The sequence below is a fragment of the Rhipicephalus sanguineus genome, chromosome 7, assembly GCF_013339695.2.
Source record: "Rhipicephalus sanguineus isolate Rsan-2018 chromosome 7, BIME_Rsan_1.4, whole genome shotgun sequence".
Taxonomy (NCBI): domain Eukaryota; kingdom Metazoa; phylum Arthropoda; class Arachnida; order Ixodida; family Ixodidae; genus Rhipicephalus; species Rhipicephalus sanguineus.
Window position 1 is genome coordinate 28,993,702 of NC_051182.1, and position 15,825 is coordinate 29,009,526.

The following is a 15,825-nucleotide window of genomic DNA, read 5'->3' on the forward strand; positions in this document are numbered from 1 at the left end:
AAGAATGAGAAAGAGAGAAATCGAGAGAAAGAAATGCAGAGAGAAAAAACAGAGACAGAGAGAACGTCGATGAAAGACGGAGAAAGAAGTAGAGAGAGAAAAAAAGATCTAAGAGGAGGACGCAATCATGGCGTTGTCTAGGGACCAGAGACCGCACCACCTAGTCAAGCCGCGCATGCCCAGTAGCTAAGCCACGCCCAGCGACGGAGACATCGTGCGGAACCTTCGCTCTGTTGTGCATAGCCTGGTTGCGTACTCGCTAGAAAGAAGCCGCGCATCTCGAATCTAGACGTGTCGGTCGACTGGGAGTAGGAGCGGCGACGGTTTCGCGCTTCGCTGGGCCAAGCTTTGCGCGAATTAGTGCAAGCTGCCCGCATTTTTTTTCGCCACGATTTTCTCTTTGTTTATATCTTTCTTTCTGTCTCTCTGTTTTTACTCTGTCTCTCTCTCTGTACTCGTTCTATCCTCTCACCTATTAGCGTTAATACAGGCCACGCCGGAGAAGTAGGTGGACGTGTTTTGGGAGCGATGCAGAAGATGAAGAAGAGGAAGAGTAAAAGGACAAAGCGAGCGCGTGCCTCCTCACTATGATGACATTTACTGTTCGCATTACCCGGCGCAGCGAAAAGCTCAGAGAGCTCCGCTCTTTAAAAACCTTGTAATGGCGCGATATTGCGGCAACGCCTATTGTGATTGCAGCGTTCGCTATCGGCTTTTATAACAATGTAATAAACATCCCATATCACCCCCTATGACTCGTCAAGCAATGATGAGCCACTGCTCAACCTGGAGGAATATGGCGAAAACCGCTTCATAAGATACGCACATAATCGCACCGTAGCGAGCAGTTCATCTCGGTAAAACTGACATCTGTGCTCTAACATGAGTATTGACGTTACGTCGGTCCATGCGTTACCTTTTGGGGTCAGTGTAGTCGACGCGCCTGGTTAATAAGCACACGATGAAGCCTGTAGCCAGGGTTCTCAGGTGAAAAACACCAGAAATAGCCAGAAAATATGAAAAAGTGTTCAAAAGGTAGCCAACGTGAGCCAAGGACAGCAAAAAGAGCGAAAAGTAGCCCCACGTGTTCGGAAACAACCTCGACATTTTATTTAAATGTCTAAATGCAAAAACTCTTTGGCGGAAATATACAGAAGTAGATGACGGAACATTCGAAACAAGAAATACAAGATTAAAGCATAAATCGTGGACATAATCAATCATTTCACGCAGGATGACAAAGTTTCTTGCGCTGTGGCAGAAATGGCACTCTCTTCACGCGTCTTGGATGATTTTTCCTAAAGAGACTAGACAACGGTGATAAAAATAAAGCATACGACTCGAGTGTGCTCAACATCGCAGCTTCTGGGATTGAAACGTGAGCTGTAGTCACTTTGGCAATAATTACGCGGATGATGACGATGTAAGAGCAGTTAATATTCCAGAGTCGCAGTCCGTGCCTGATACTACGAAATGACATGCAATTCCTCGCATATCCCGTCTGTTATGTCGATGAGTGCAGAGCACCCTAGATGTGGAGCGCTTTCGATTGTCCTGTCCCCTTCTAATTATGCGGTTTAAATTATGGTTCAGCAATAAGGGGGCCAGCAAAATTAAACACCAGGCAACAGTTATCGTTGAGTCCCAACCCCGTATCTAAAGTATCTAAAAACTTTTTCTTCAGTTTTGTGCGCAAGGCCTGCGTGACAGGTGGCTGACAGGTTATGAAGTTGCACTTATTTCTAATATTATTTTATCGTTTACGCCGCTGCCCTTACAACTTCTTAGGCAACTGAGCCATTTATTTAATTAATGTTCATTCCCTGTGTAGTGCTAGTTCTCCATTCAATTTTGGTAGCTATAGAAGCACGCTTTGGCTGCCATGTTTTGACAGTACATAATCGAACCCCAGCGGCTGTGACCTCACCAGATATTGATAATTTGGCACAAATCCAGGGAAAGAGAAAGTAGCCAAAAGGTAGCCAAGTAGTCAAGACGTTTTCTCTACCGCGACCGGCATCTAATAGTCGCCAAATTGGCGCGAAGTAGCCAAACCTGGCAACCTGCCCGTAGCCAGGGAGCGCCCTCCCCCAAAAATTTGTTTCTTCAAATAGTGAAGGCCTTTACCAAGACACCCTCCGAAAAAAATTCCTTGCTCGGGACTGCCCACGATATACCCATAGTTACTCAAGGTGCAAAATAAGTCCATACAACACGCAATGCCTGTCTCAAAGTGATAAAAAGTGCGGTATGCGCCACTGCTCACCTGCTGCTTTTTTTGGACTTGCAGAATGAGCGGGATCTGCCGTATTTTTACTCCTTTGATTTTCGCGACTCCACAATGCTTTCATGATACAAATCTAATACATTGTTTTTCGACCGTTACGACAAACCTTCGCCAGTGGCATTTAGCTTCCTCACATTGCCACTAAGCCAAGATTTCACCATGCACGTGTGGCATCTAGGTACGTTTCTGCGCTAAAGTGTCCCCGAGGGAAAGCTCCAGTGACTGAAAAGTGTGCCTTACCTGGCTTCTAGATGGGAATAAAAGAAGCGCGGCGCATAGGCCACTGAATGGTGTTCATAACGTAAAGTATGAAACAGCGGTGGGGCGCGAAAATGGTCGAACAGTCAAATAAAATTTTCTCACGGATATAACTGACTTGACGTCTTAAAGACAAATGTAAAGCGGAGACTCCGCTATGAAATGCAAAGTGACACAAAGCTAGGCGATGTTGGGCACGGTTTGGTACTGCAGGAATCTTCTTTCCGCTTGATCCACCAGGATGTCTCAAACTTCCAACTCGCCTCCCTCTTCCACTCGTCTCCGCGGTTCTGTGCTGTACTCTCCTTCCTCCTTTCTCACCCAGTTCCATCCCTTGTTTTACTATGCTATACTATACATGGATATGCTACGCTTTATCCTCCTCCTTTCCCTCCTTCCTCTCACATCACTGCTCTTCACCTTAATAGAATGCGTTGCTGGGCGAGTTGGTGCATTGTCTGAAAATAAAAGCAGAGCGCAAAAAAGACGGAACACAAGAGACATGAAGACGGGACGGGCGCTCACTACCAACTGATCTTATTTCGAAAGAATTGGGGGGAAAAGATACAGAGCGTACGTCACAAGCGCGCCTGCGCACACATCGCAAAGCTAATCATCAGAAAATGTACTGCATATTGCGGCAAAGCAATTGAAATTCTCGCTCCCGCAAACACACTGACGTCTGGCTGACGCAATCTGCGCCCTTCATTTTCATGTAGAACGTCTCCAACAGTTCGCGAGCAACCGTTTCTCTGCTTCGTCCCAATACCTTCATACCAGCAAACAAAGGCACACAGCCATAAACTGCACAGTGCGCAGGAAGATGCGCCCCCTTATCATTTTTGCTCATGCTCACGAGCCCGTTGGTTGACACACCTGCCCGTTTGGCCGATGTAAGATTTACCACAGCTCAGTGGCAATTCATATACAACCCGTACCGCACAATCCACGTAGCGCCTAGTGTGCTTGATTCGCCAATTTGTCTTTTTTACCTCGGATACGCGCACACAGCTTCGACAGCTTGCGCGGCGCTGAAAAGACGATCGGCACATTGAGCCTATTCGCCACTTTCTCGAAGTTATGCGCTACTTTGTGGATGTACGGGATCACCTCAGGCCTCATGTCGTTTTTGTGTGTGGCTTTCCTCCTGCCCTGGCCTCTCACCTTCTGAAGCAACGACTCCGCGGTAGCCATCAGAATAGTGTCTGAATAGCCTGGCGACCGTAGTCGTTGTACTTGCTGGTAAAAACTACCGGGGACTGCATGCACGCAAGACTTTTGGAGGGCGGATTCACTTCACCTTCACTTAACCTTCACTTCCCTTTCGCAACCCTTTTGTGTACCTAGTCCTCTGCAGCCTATGGATTGGAGCGTCATTCACGAACAGATTTGCTTACCGAATCGGAATGACAGCCAGTGCTGCCTGTGACCACTGTGGCAGCGAGGAAAACATTGCACACGTACTTTGTCATTGTCTTCACTGCTGCTCCCCGAGAGAACAGCTCTCAGCAACGTCAGCACGCCTCCATGACCGGCGGCTTTCTTAGCAATCCAGTTTGGTGTGCCGGAACGTTCGAGCTTCCAACCGCAAAGCAACGAAGGCGCTGCCGAAGTTTCTGCAGTCAACCGGCCTCGCTGACAGACTGCCTATCCCGTGCTTCAGTGTGTATGCATATTTCCCTGTTTATTTTTTATCTCCTTCTATCCTTTTCATCCTATCTTACCTCTATGTCCCTTCTTACCCATTCACCAGTGCAGGGTTGCAAACCGGACAATTTCCCTTCCTCTCACTTGACCTTTCTCTCTCACACACAGGCCTATGCTATGCCTCACTGCCATCCCTCCTCCTCACCCACCTTCGCCAGGTTGCGGAAGGTACTTCGCCTGTTTCAGCTGGGCTTTAAGTGCTTCGGCAAAGAAGTCGTACGCGCTTCCTCTCGATAGAAACGCGCTAGAGAACGAGGAGGAGGAAATAACTTTATTACGAGTCCCGCGAGTTGGTGGGGCTGGCCGATGGCCCCGCCTAGGAGACGGCCAGGAGTCCTTGAACGAGATAGAAAGAAATAAGAAAGAGCTTACGTGAATGGTGCATGTTTACTTCACAGGTGCTACGCAGAACGTCACAGCCCGTGGACTGTGTATTGTGATATGTGTGAAATGCTGGACGCGCAATGCATGCGCCATCAAGCAATATTGGAAGGAAAGAAAGACGAGCTGGAGGTCAGGTTCCTTATGTCAACATCAAGCAGTCCCTCACAGTTAGATTTTGACTTAGGCATACCTGGTCTTAATGCGTCCCCTAGGCCCACTTTGCAATAAATGTGAGTTTATGCACCATATATTTTACCATGTCAAATGTTTTCCATTCGAAGAAACAGCTTTCTCCACGCTCCACTCCGGGAGGTGGGATTAGGATTGACTTTTGCAGATTACCATTTGGCACTGCTACATTGTTGGGTAGCCATAGGATGATCCGCTTTGTTCGACCACATAAATGTGAGAAAAAAGGTGAACTTTGCAAGCCTGCCTAGTGGATGTTTGTACGTCTCCTGCCTGGAACGTGCTAGGAAAAGTTGAAACTTGGTTAGTCATGGCGTTATCGCTTCTTTCCTTCCATGAATTGGGAGAACGCAGCGCCAGCGGCAGAGGCTGCATTCTTTTGCATTGACGCTGGCCTCCTGGAGGCAATCCAACGACGCAGGTTAAGTGCGGTAGGACTGAACGGCGGGCGAGTTGGAACCTATCCAGCGCTTGTCCCGTCTTCTTCCTTCGTTTCTTGTCTGCTTGGGCACTACCCAACGATGGTAAAGTGTGAGCATGTTCAGTAATAAACCAAGAAAAAATATAATATTTTTCGTAAACCCTCACTAATGGTATCTTACCAACGTCAATATGAAATCTACATTTTCAAGGGAGCCTCACGAGGCTCCGTCCAAACGCAGCAACGTCATTTCACTCTCCAGGAAATGAAATTACATGCCATTCAGGGTGTGTGTTGCACAGCTATCTTCACAATATCGCGCACTTTGTAGATGCTTATGACTTGAAGTGTTACACTGATCGCTCATGGACTATCGAGTTTCCCAGGGGTCACTTTTAGACGCGGCACATTTTTCGATGTTCCTAACAAATTTCACATGAAGTTAATGCACATGACAGAAACTATTCTCCTATTCTCGAGCATATCCATCCAGTTCCACTTCTAGCAAAATATTCGTTGGTCATGCCTCAGATTTCCAGCCATGTACTTGAGAGCCATAACAAGAAGAAAATTCGCAATCGATGCTGTATTTATATGTCACAGGGTCCCTTATTCATTCACTTAAGACGATTCGAAGACGAAAGCCATCTTTTTCTCCTCAGTCGATATAATGATCATGCCCTGCCACCTTCCGAAAGCTTTCAGCACGTAACGTGGTTTCGCTCTGCCTCCGAGACCGGAGGCACCTCGCCTGGTTTTGCAGTGCCTCAGGGATCGTATCATCTTTGACCAAGGTGTGATGCCTCATATGACGCCGTCAAGTGACGTTACCTCACGTGACGTCACAGTGACACCATGACGTAATAATCACGTCACATATTGTGACGGCATATGGCGAAGCCATGACGTCGTGATGATTTTTGCCTCATTCGTCGCCGAGGGCGCGGGGCGCCGACGCTCTAATTTCGTGTTTGATGAACCATTTGAGGCTTTCGCCTTAATTGCCGTCAATTGCCGCACGTATACTTTCGTGTTTTATACAGGACTCTGTTAAAACTTCGATTGTCAGCAAGGTGTCGGAAAAAATGTTTTTTGTTTCGGTTTTAGTTTCGTTCCACCGCAAAAAGTTCAGTTCGTTTCTGTTCCAGAACGAAAAAAAAAAACATTCCATAACTATTCGTAACGCTTTTTATTTGTACAGAAAATTTTGAAGTTAAATAACGACTAAAAAAATAACAGTTTCACCGCAATGGCGAAGCAATGAGTGCGATAGCAACAGATTGAAATGTTATACGAAGTTTAAGGCTGGCAGCTAGGTCTTTTAGATCCAGTCTCGCGTAACTCTACAAAACGCGAGTGTAAGGGAGTACGGCCGCTCCAGGAAGAGAAGCTGGTTTCGCACAGCCTCTTCGCGTTGAGAGCGTAGCACGGAGAAGATACGAGCCTAATTGATTTTTTAAGGCGCAAAGCAGAACATACACAAGAAAGGACACGGGACGGAGCGCCACTCCTAGTGGCGCTCCGTCCCGTGTCCTTTCTTGTGTATATCGTGCATTGCGCCTTAAAAAATCAATTATGAAGGTACACGTACTTGCCCAACAAAAAGTTTTCCTAAAACAAGATACGAGCCGTCCGCTGATGCCTGCCTATATAGCGCGCGCGCTAGCGACCGCGATCTTGCCGTTTGTTCAAAATCACAGTTTCTGCTAACAACTTCTGGTACCAAATTCACAGTTTCTGCTACCAAATCCCTACCTACTAGCGCCAACCAGTACCCTTCTAACTTATGGTATTTAATTTTCTTAAAAGTGAGTTACGAATATTCTGAGCAGGCTCAGTGCACTGTGTCCAGGGAGTGAGCATGATCTCAGAAGCCGCTGTCATCGAGTGTACCTCTCATATTCGATACCGCTGTTTTGATAAAAAAAAAACTTCAGCGCCGAGAATGCCCACTCCACGCTGGCCTGTGTGACGAGGGCACGAAAGTCCACTTGCGTTAACACAAACATCACTGGTTGTCACTCTTTCGTTTTACGCAAAATTTCAACACATCTTTACTTTTGAATCCCGGCCTGAGATACGCGCTAATACTGTCCCCTGAGATATGCATTATTTAGTTAACTGCAAAAGAAGCCACAAAACGTCGAAAACGGAAAAAGCAGAGCGGAAGAAAACAGAGACAGAGCGCAGAGACGTGGCACTTACAACTGGCGTTTATTTCGGAAACACCTTCCCCCCCAGACCGTACGACGCATGCGTGGATGACAAACAAAAACCAAACAACCCAAAAGCCAAAAAGCACAAACAGCTAATCTAAGCAGATCACCTCTGTGCTATAAACAAAAATTCTTTTCTGGTAAGATAAACCGAAGCCGCGCTAACGCATTTGTCTGGTCCAAGTTTCCAGATATGGAATGCCTCACTAATCTCCCGTTCTCGCTGCGTCTTAGCCTTACCTAAAATTGTCACCTTATCAAACAGAGGCGAACAGAGTGCAGCGGCAAGTTACCACCGGTGCCCGTGGGTAGAAGATTTTCATGCTCCCTCAACCTAACATTGACACATCGATCATACTGTCCAACGTAATACTTGTCATAACTTAAAGCGATGCAATACACCACACATGTGCTGCACGCACTGTATTTTTTACGTGTTTTATGTGACAAATCCTGCTCATCGTGCCACGCTGCACAACTTTCTTACAAAGACCCGCGAGTTTGCAGGGTGCAGAAAAAAACAGGTTTACATCGCTCCTGCCCGCAACCTTTTTCAGTCCATGTGAAATGCCATGTACATACGGCATGACCACAAGGGCCCTCTTTTCTCGATCACCTCCATCACTTCTGTGTTCTCCAACCCCACCATCACTCCTGTGTTTTACATTGAGGCGCTGAAACCCATATTCAGCAACAGAGGTTATTAACGGCTTCGGGTAGCCAGCCAACAGAAGTCTATTTTGCTGCTCAGCAATGCTTTCTTGCATATTATGAATGCAACTCTTAGTAACCGCATTTTTCAGACAAAGATTGCCGATACCTCTTTTGACCAGCTTGGAGTGGGAGGAATCGTAAGGCAAAAGATTCTCTTTTTCTCCTTTTTTGTCCTTGGACTATACTTAGTATAGTCCAAGGACAAAACTTAGTATACTTAGTATAGTCCAAGGACAAAGAAGTATAGTCCAAGGACAAAAAAGAATCCTCCCACTCCAATCCTCGTTCGCGCTCGGGGCGAAAGAATGCACAACACACGCTCAACTACGTCTGTGAAGACACGTTTCACTTTCGTGTTATACCGATTCCTATGACAGAGGGATCAGCCATGTTTTGTTCTGCACCCTGCAAACTCGCGGGTCTTTGTAAGAAGGTTGTGCAGCGTGGCACGATGAGCAGGATTTGTGATATAAAACATGTCAAAAAATACAGTGCGTGTAACACATGTGTGGTCTATTGCATGCCTTTAAGTTGTGACAAATTTTACGTTGGACAGTATGGTCGATGTGTCAATGTTAGGTTGAGGGAGCATGAAAATCTTCTACCCACGGGCACCGGTGGTAACTTGCCGCTGCACTGCAAGTTGTGTGGTTGTTCGCCTCTGTTTGATAAGGTGACAATTTTAGGTAAGGCTAACACGCAGCGAGAACGGGAGACTAGTGAGGCATTCCATATCTGGAAACTTGGACCAGACAAATGCGTTAGCGCGGCTTCGGTTTATCTTACCAGAAAAGAATTTTTGTTTCTAGCACAGAGGTGATCTGCTTAGATTAGCTGTTTGTGCTTTTTGGCTTTTGGGTTGTTTGGTTTTTGTTTGTCATCCGCGCATGCGTCGTACGGTCTGGGGGGAAAGGTGTTTCCGAAATAAACGCCAGTTGTTAGTGCCACGTCTCTGCGCTCTGTCTCTGTTTTCTTCCGCTCTGCTTTTTCCGTTTTCGACGTTTTGTGGCTTCTTTTGCAGTTAACTAAGTATGTACCAACCTTCCCAACAAGCATCTCTCCTGAATATGCATTATTGCTCACGTTGCATGACCTCGGTTGTTCCCGAGTGCCAAGCTTTCCCCTGAACCGAAAGACAATAAAAAATATTTCGATTTCACTCTGGAACGATATAATAGATAACGTTTCGGTTACGCTTTCGTTCCGGTCAAAAATATGTTTTTTTTTTCGTTTTTCGTTTTTGGCTTTGGTTTCGTTCCATCACACTGATTGTCAGTAACACCAAGATATCTTGAATATGCCCTCGTAGCATTTAAAGCGGATTGCGATTGCTTTTCAGGCGACAGCCTTATATACCTCACTAAACATGAATTTTGACCACCGCCGTGGGCGTCCCGCGTCTCGCGTCCTGCGGCGTGGGGGCCAGAGGTGCAAAAAATCATCATCACGCGATGAGGCCGCCATATGACGTCTTCATGACGTCCCAAATGTTTGCGATCTGTGACCTCATGATGACGTCACAAGTTCTGGCATGACGTCAAATGACGTAACGCCACCTAATTCCGTTGTAGTGCCCTCGTTTGGGCGGCGAACAAAACCGGAGAGCGCGCCCACCTCAAGCGAAGAAAATAAATTTGTTTTTGTTGCGCTAGCATTCCTTCAAGAAGAAAATAAAGACGGCGTTCGCAGTGGCACGTGAAGCCACTGCTCGTGTTCCCTGCTGACGTGGAGTCTGGTTCAGCCTTCTCGTACCTTCGCTCCTGTGGCTTAAGCCTACATCTTTGTAACATGACATCGTAGTTTTGTCAAAGGCGGGCCGATCACGGAGGTAGCGCAAAACCAGGTTGAGGTTTTCACTATATTTTACTATTTACTATATAATACTATATAATAATCGTATATAATAATTTACTATATAACAATCCCTTTACACTGGACTTCATTGGACGAGGCGCTTCTACCCTTGCGATCAGGAGACGATCAAAATATCACCTTACCAATAATTTCTAGTTTCACTCATATTGTACACATGTAATTTTGGTACGCTTTTCTGCAAATGTATTTGTATATAGACACATTTCAAATTGTAACGCTCGGTGTGTTGCTGTACACAAATAAGGAGAGGCCGTTTACCCTCTGTCATGCTTTTTCTTTTTTATTTCGTGCGGGACGGCTCGACGCACAAAGAGGCTGCTGATGTGGTGAGAAATAGACAACGACGCTCGCGTCGGCGACGAAGGTCTAAAACTACTGCTACCCAATCTGGACGGACAACGCGATCTCCTACTCCGACAGATCGTCAGACTTCCCTTAGGCGACAGCTACCACCACTGCCGCCACCACCACCGCCCAATGCATCACAATTGGAGAGCCGGGAAGACGCAGAAGCTTTGAAAGTGGCGGCGGATGTCGCGTGGCCCTCGCTGCCACCACTGCGCACTCATAAAGAACCGATGCAGAATGCCCCGCAGTGTGCTTCATCGTCCACAGAGGATTGCCACGACAAGAACCTACAAGTCCTCGCTGTGTTGAGGTCTCTCATGACCACGATGCGCACTCTCCTCAAAGGAATGACAACTCCGTCAGCTCAATGCGCTCTGCAGGTTCTCGATTCCTTGGAGCCAGTCCTTGCAAGCCTTTTTTAACATCTCGCAGAGGAACCGATGTCAAATATTTCTCAGTTGTGACTGTCTGTGTGTATGCGGTGAACACTGATGTGTGTGCGCGTATTACTTGTTCCCTCTTTCCTCCTCGCTCTCTCTATTCTTTTTTCTCCCGTTCCCCCTCCCCCCGTGTAGGGTAGCAAACCGGGTACAACCTGGTTAACCTCCCTGCCTTTCCTTCGCTTTTATCTCTCTCTCTTGGGCAAAATCAGTCGTATTGCTTTCCGTTTAGTTATAGCGCCATTAAATAGTAAAAATTCGTATGTCGTGATATATAGTTATTGTAATTATATTAAACAAACTCTAGAAGACCTGTTACCCCTTCCAGCGGGGTGCCTTGTAACTCTTTACGCCGGTGTGCTGGCGTGACCTTGAATGATGAAAATGCAATTGCTTTGGCCGGATGCCTCCTTGCCGAGATTTTGGCAAACATGGATATCGTATCAATGAACTATGTAGCTGGGCGACGATGACGACGAACGGATATTGGATATTCAACCCGCCTCGGTGGTCTAGTGGTTTTGGTACTCGGCTACTGACCCCAAGGCCGCAAGATCGAATCCCGGCCACTGCGACCGCATTTTCGGTGGAGGCGTAAATGCTAGAGGCCTATGTACTTGGGTTTAGGCTAGACAGGTGCGCTGGACCCAAAATCACCGGCGGCGGCGCGCCGGTGTTTTCACCTCCGGCGGCGGCGCGTGAACGGCGCGGGGTTCATCGGACCGGCGGCGGCGCGGCGCGGGTGGGGGGGGGGGGAGGTTAGGCGGAGGGGGGGAAGGCGAAGCAGTGAATGCGATAAGTACACGCCGTAATACTACATGAACGAGGGCTAGCAGCTAACTCTTTTTGCTCCGATCTCACTTAACTCTACAAAACGCTGGTGTATGGCAATACGGCCGCTCCCGGGAGAGAAGCGGTTTCGGTCAGTTTGTCGTATAAATGGTCCAAGTGCGAAGCAGTGAGATCACAGCGCTCACAGCGCACAGAAAGTATACCAGCCGTTTACTGGGGGATGTCTGCCTAAATAGCGCGCGTGCAAGCGCTCTCGAATGCGCCCTTATAGTGAAAGTTCACAGATGCTGCTCGAGTTACACAGTCCCTCTCCCCAGACATCTCTTCCTGCTCCTTCGCCCACCAAATGACTGGCGCGGCGTTTCCTTCTGCTTGAGGAGCAATCGACGGCGGGCCTCGCACGCGGGTTGATGTTATTCCGTGTGACGGAGATGGCCAGCTTGCGTCATCTCTGCTTTAACCATGTACAATGCGCGGAGCGATGTTATCGATTTACAGTTTATGCGGAACATGACGGCGACGGTGAAAACCTGTCCTCAGTGTGCATACAATTCCTAACGCAATAAAAAATATACATAAAACCGTCGAAGCGGGCTCGCCTTTTTCTTGGAAAGCTGCATTGTCTCCGCTGCAAAGAGTGCGTCCGTTGGAATAATCATATAATCCGGCGCCTTTTCCATTGGTTTCGTTCTCGCCTTCAATACCCTTCTTACTGGAGACATCTCCTCGCCACTTATTTCTTCATAAAGCACGCGTACAATGTCAGTACTAAGCGTTGAACCTATCATGATTTCGCGCTTGTCGGCTGCAGTCTGTTATCTCTGCATGCGCCGTCGCAAACGCACAAAATGGAGCGAAATCAATTAATCACGCACGATAGTCTTGCGAGAGAAGCAAGAGCGGGTGGGCGGCTGCATAACAAAGCAGTATGGGAGACAATTCACGACTGTTATCTCTCGTATATGGACCAGTCGAGAGTATGTACCCTGATGATATCACGTGAATCACTGTTCTGGCATCCCGAAGTGCACCGAAAGTCAAGAAACACCAAGAAGAAGAACGCGCTCATCGTTTTTGTTTTTTGTTGTATTTTCAGAGGCTGTTAGGGGCCCTTTATAAAAACAGGGCGTGCAAACACGGACACACGAGAGTAGTCAAGACACCGGAAACGCCGCTAACAACTGAAAAATCACACAGCGGCGGAACCGACGGTAGACACAAATATTTATCTGCGCATTCCCACGTAAGAGGCCATACCTATCAATCAAGTGCGAGTAGTGGTCTACGTGAGAGATAGCTGTTCACTCTCTCGACTTTTCTCTTATGTCCGTGTTTCCACGTCATGTCTTCTTAACATGAATACCTACCAACTAGCTCAGTTATACTCTAAGTTTGCAATTCTCTTTACTTCTGTATTTATTTATCAGTTTACTCGAGTAAGAATGAAAGGAAAAAGTGTACTAACGCACCGAGATATATATATATATATATATATATATATATATATATATATATATATATATATATATATATATATATATATATATTACTTATCTGTTTTATTTATTTATGCACAGTGTACTAGGTCCAAGATTCCAAGAATATGCTATCCAGCGAGTTGGGTCGTCGCCCTTTAAGGGGAACTCCGGGGATTTTTCAGTATTCACCGATTTCAATTAAACTTTCAACATATGTTCTCTTCGGTACCCTCATGATATATGCCAAATTACACAACCGTAACTCATTTAGTTTTTTAGAAAACAAATTTTAAAAATTGGTAGCCAATTTTGGAATCACGCGTGTTAAAGCGGGCCACCCTGTGTATGTGACGTAACGCGCCTACTGTTTTCTGACCCCGCCTCGCCCCAGCAGACGGTTGCAGCGCGCGCTTTCTTCTACTAGGCGGCGACGACGCGAGCAAAGTTCGGCTTTGTTAGCTGCATAGCGTCTTAGTCGTCATTGACATCGGGTCTTGCAGTAAGCACGCACAATACTGAGCAACGAGGAGATCGATGTGGGGCGCGTGAGCTACTTCACGCGCCGGCAAGTAGAAATCAAAAGGCGATGCTCCTGCGCTCATATAGTAGCTGCAATCATCGCTGAACTCGTCACTGGTAAATTGAGACGGGCTGGCGCAGCTTGATTCCGCGTCGGATGACATCGCCAGCTTGCTTTTCTCGTGATAGAAGAAGCGCGTGTGCTATGTGTACACCCTGGCCAGCCGTGGCGGCGTGTAGCGCACTTCGTGACGTCATCGCATACCCGGCTTAGCTCGCTGTTTCGGTTTCGACTCATCGTTTATTGCTTATTTAAAATTATTGACTAGTCTCTCAGCAAAATGAGCTACCCTTGCCGTTACATGACTGTTAATACTATTGGAAAACCGCATTATCTCAATATGGTCGAAAATGCACCAGAATTCCCCTTTAAGGCTGGAGGACGCGGCAGCATTAAAGGGACACTAAAGAGAAACAATAAATTGGTTTAGATTGATAAAGTGTGCTCGAAGAACTCTTGTGTAGTTTATTTCACCACCATAGGTTTATTATTAGAGGAGAAAACAAAGTTTAATATTTCATTTTTAAATTTCGCGCCGAACTTTGTAATTCGTGACGTAACAGATTTCAAAGAGCATTTAACGTATTTTGGCACCACTGGCTCGACGAAATTTCCACAAACTCGTTATGTGAAGTCTCTGGCCCCCTCAGAGGACAATGTACTTCGATTTAACAGATTAGGAACTACGTAGGCCCAAGCAGACGGCGTCAAAAATATGTGACGTCACGGCAAATGGTGCGCGAATTACAAGGTGGCGTCGCCACCTGTATTTTCTTTTTGCGCGGTTTCTCGCTTATTAAGCGTCTTCTCGCAGCAAGCGTAGTGTTTTTGGTATCGTGGAAGGCTACTTTTGTAATGCGAGAAAAATCGTATTGCTCTTTAGTGTCCCTTTCAGGTCAGGCAATACTCGGGATATTCCTGGAGAAGAAAAAAACATGGCTGATCCCTCCGTCATAGGAATCGGTATAACACGAAAGTGAAACGTGTCTTCACAGAAGTAGTGCTTATTGTGTAATGATATATCAGAGCTCGTACAACGTCTATTCGTGTTTGGCAGCTATAGCACCGTTCGACGTGGATGCGCCCATGTTGACAGCATGTCTCTATCGCGACGACTAACGCCCATGATCATGATTAAACTGTTGTGGTAGCTGACGGTGTGAACATATATTTGGACACAGCGAATCGTGAATCCCGCGTAAGGATGATATCAACAAGCTCATAATCAACACTGGTACCCGGTATGCACTTCTTCAAAGCGTCGTCAATTAAGGAGAGAAACGGCACGGTGTGCGCTTTCTAGTAATGAGTAGCCGACGCCTGTGCTCATGCATACATAACACGCACTGCGTTTCAGCAACACGGGAGGTAGAGGTTCGTAGCCTGAGCCGCAAACGCGTGCGTCCCGCTGGCGTCTTTCTCGCAGGCGCTGCTCTCGCTCCACCAAGGCACGACATTCGCCCGTCGAAATCGCATCCTTTCTGCAACGCATATTGCAGCAGTTTTTTTAGTCGGTGCTCTCGCAATTGATGCAGTCGGCGGCGGAGAAATCCCGTTGGTGCACGTGGAAGATGCAGTACTCCGATGAGCCGACGCACGCTAACACGCAGCCAAAGGCAAAGAACGCAACTGTGTCAAGGGTGCCTCGGCGATGCCAGCGCGGCCACTCTACCTCTCTGGTATCGAGACGCTTTAAACATGACCTCAGATATCGCGTGCAATCTCGGAGTAAGCGCTAGTGTCGATCGTGAAGTATTGCTTCTTTTCACCTCTCACAGACGGCGGCACCGCCCCGCTCCGCCCGCCGCGAAAGAGAATGTGTGAAAGATATAAGGCGCGTTCGCGCCGTACCTTGCATCTCCCGAGATGGCTTAGTGGGTAGCGCGTAGGGCGCTTGCCGTCGCGGCCGCAACGTCGTGGGTTCGATTCCCAGCGGGGTATCTTTTTCTTGGTTTTTTTCTATCTCACCCGATGGTGTCTATTTTATCAACGTCATATCCGTGACGGATGTACTTGGTGGACCCCGGCATAAAACACTTTCGTGTTAAAAGATACTACAACATATGGGGAGCTATTCTCTATGCGTTCATCCAAAGTAGATGTCCACAGTCCATTTTGGCGCAGCGCATTCGGCGA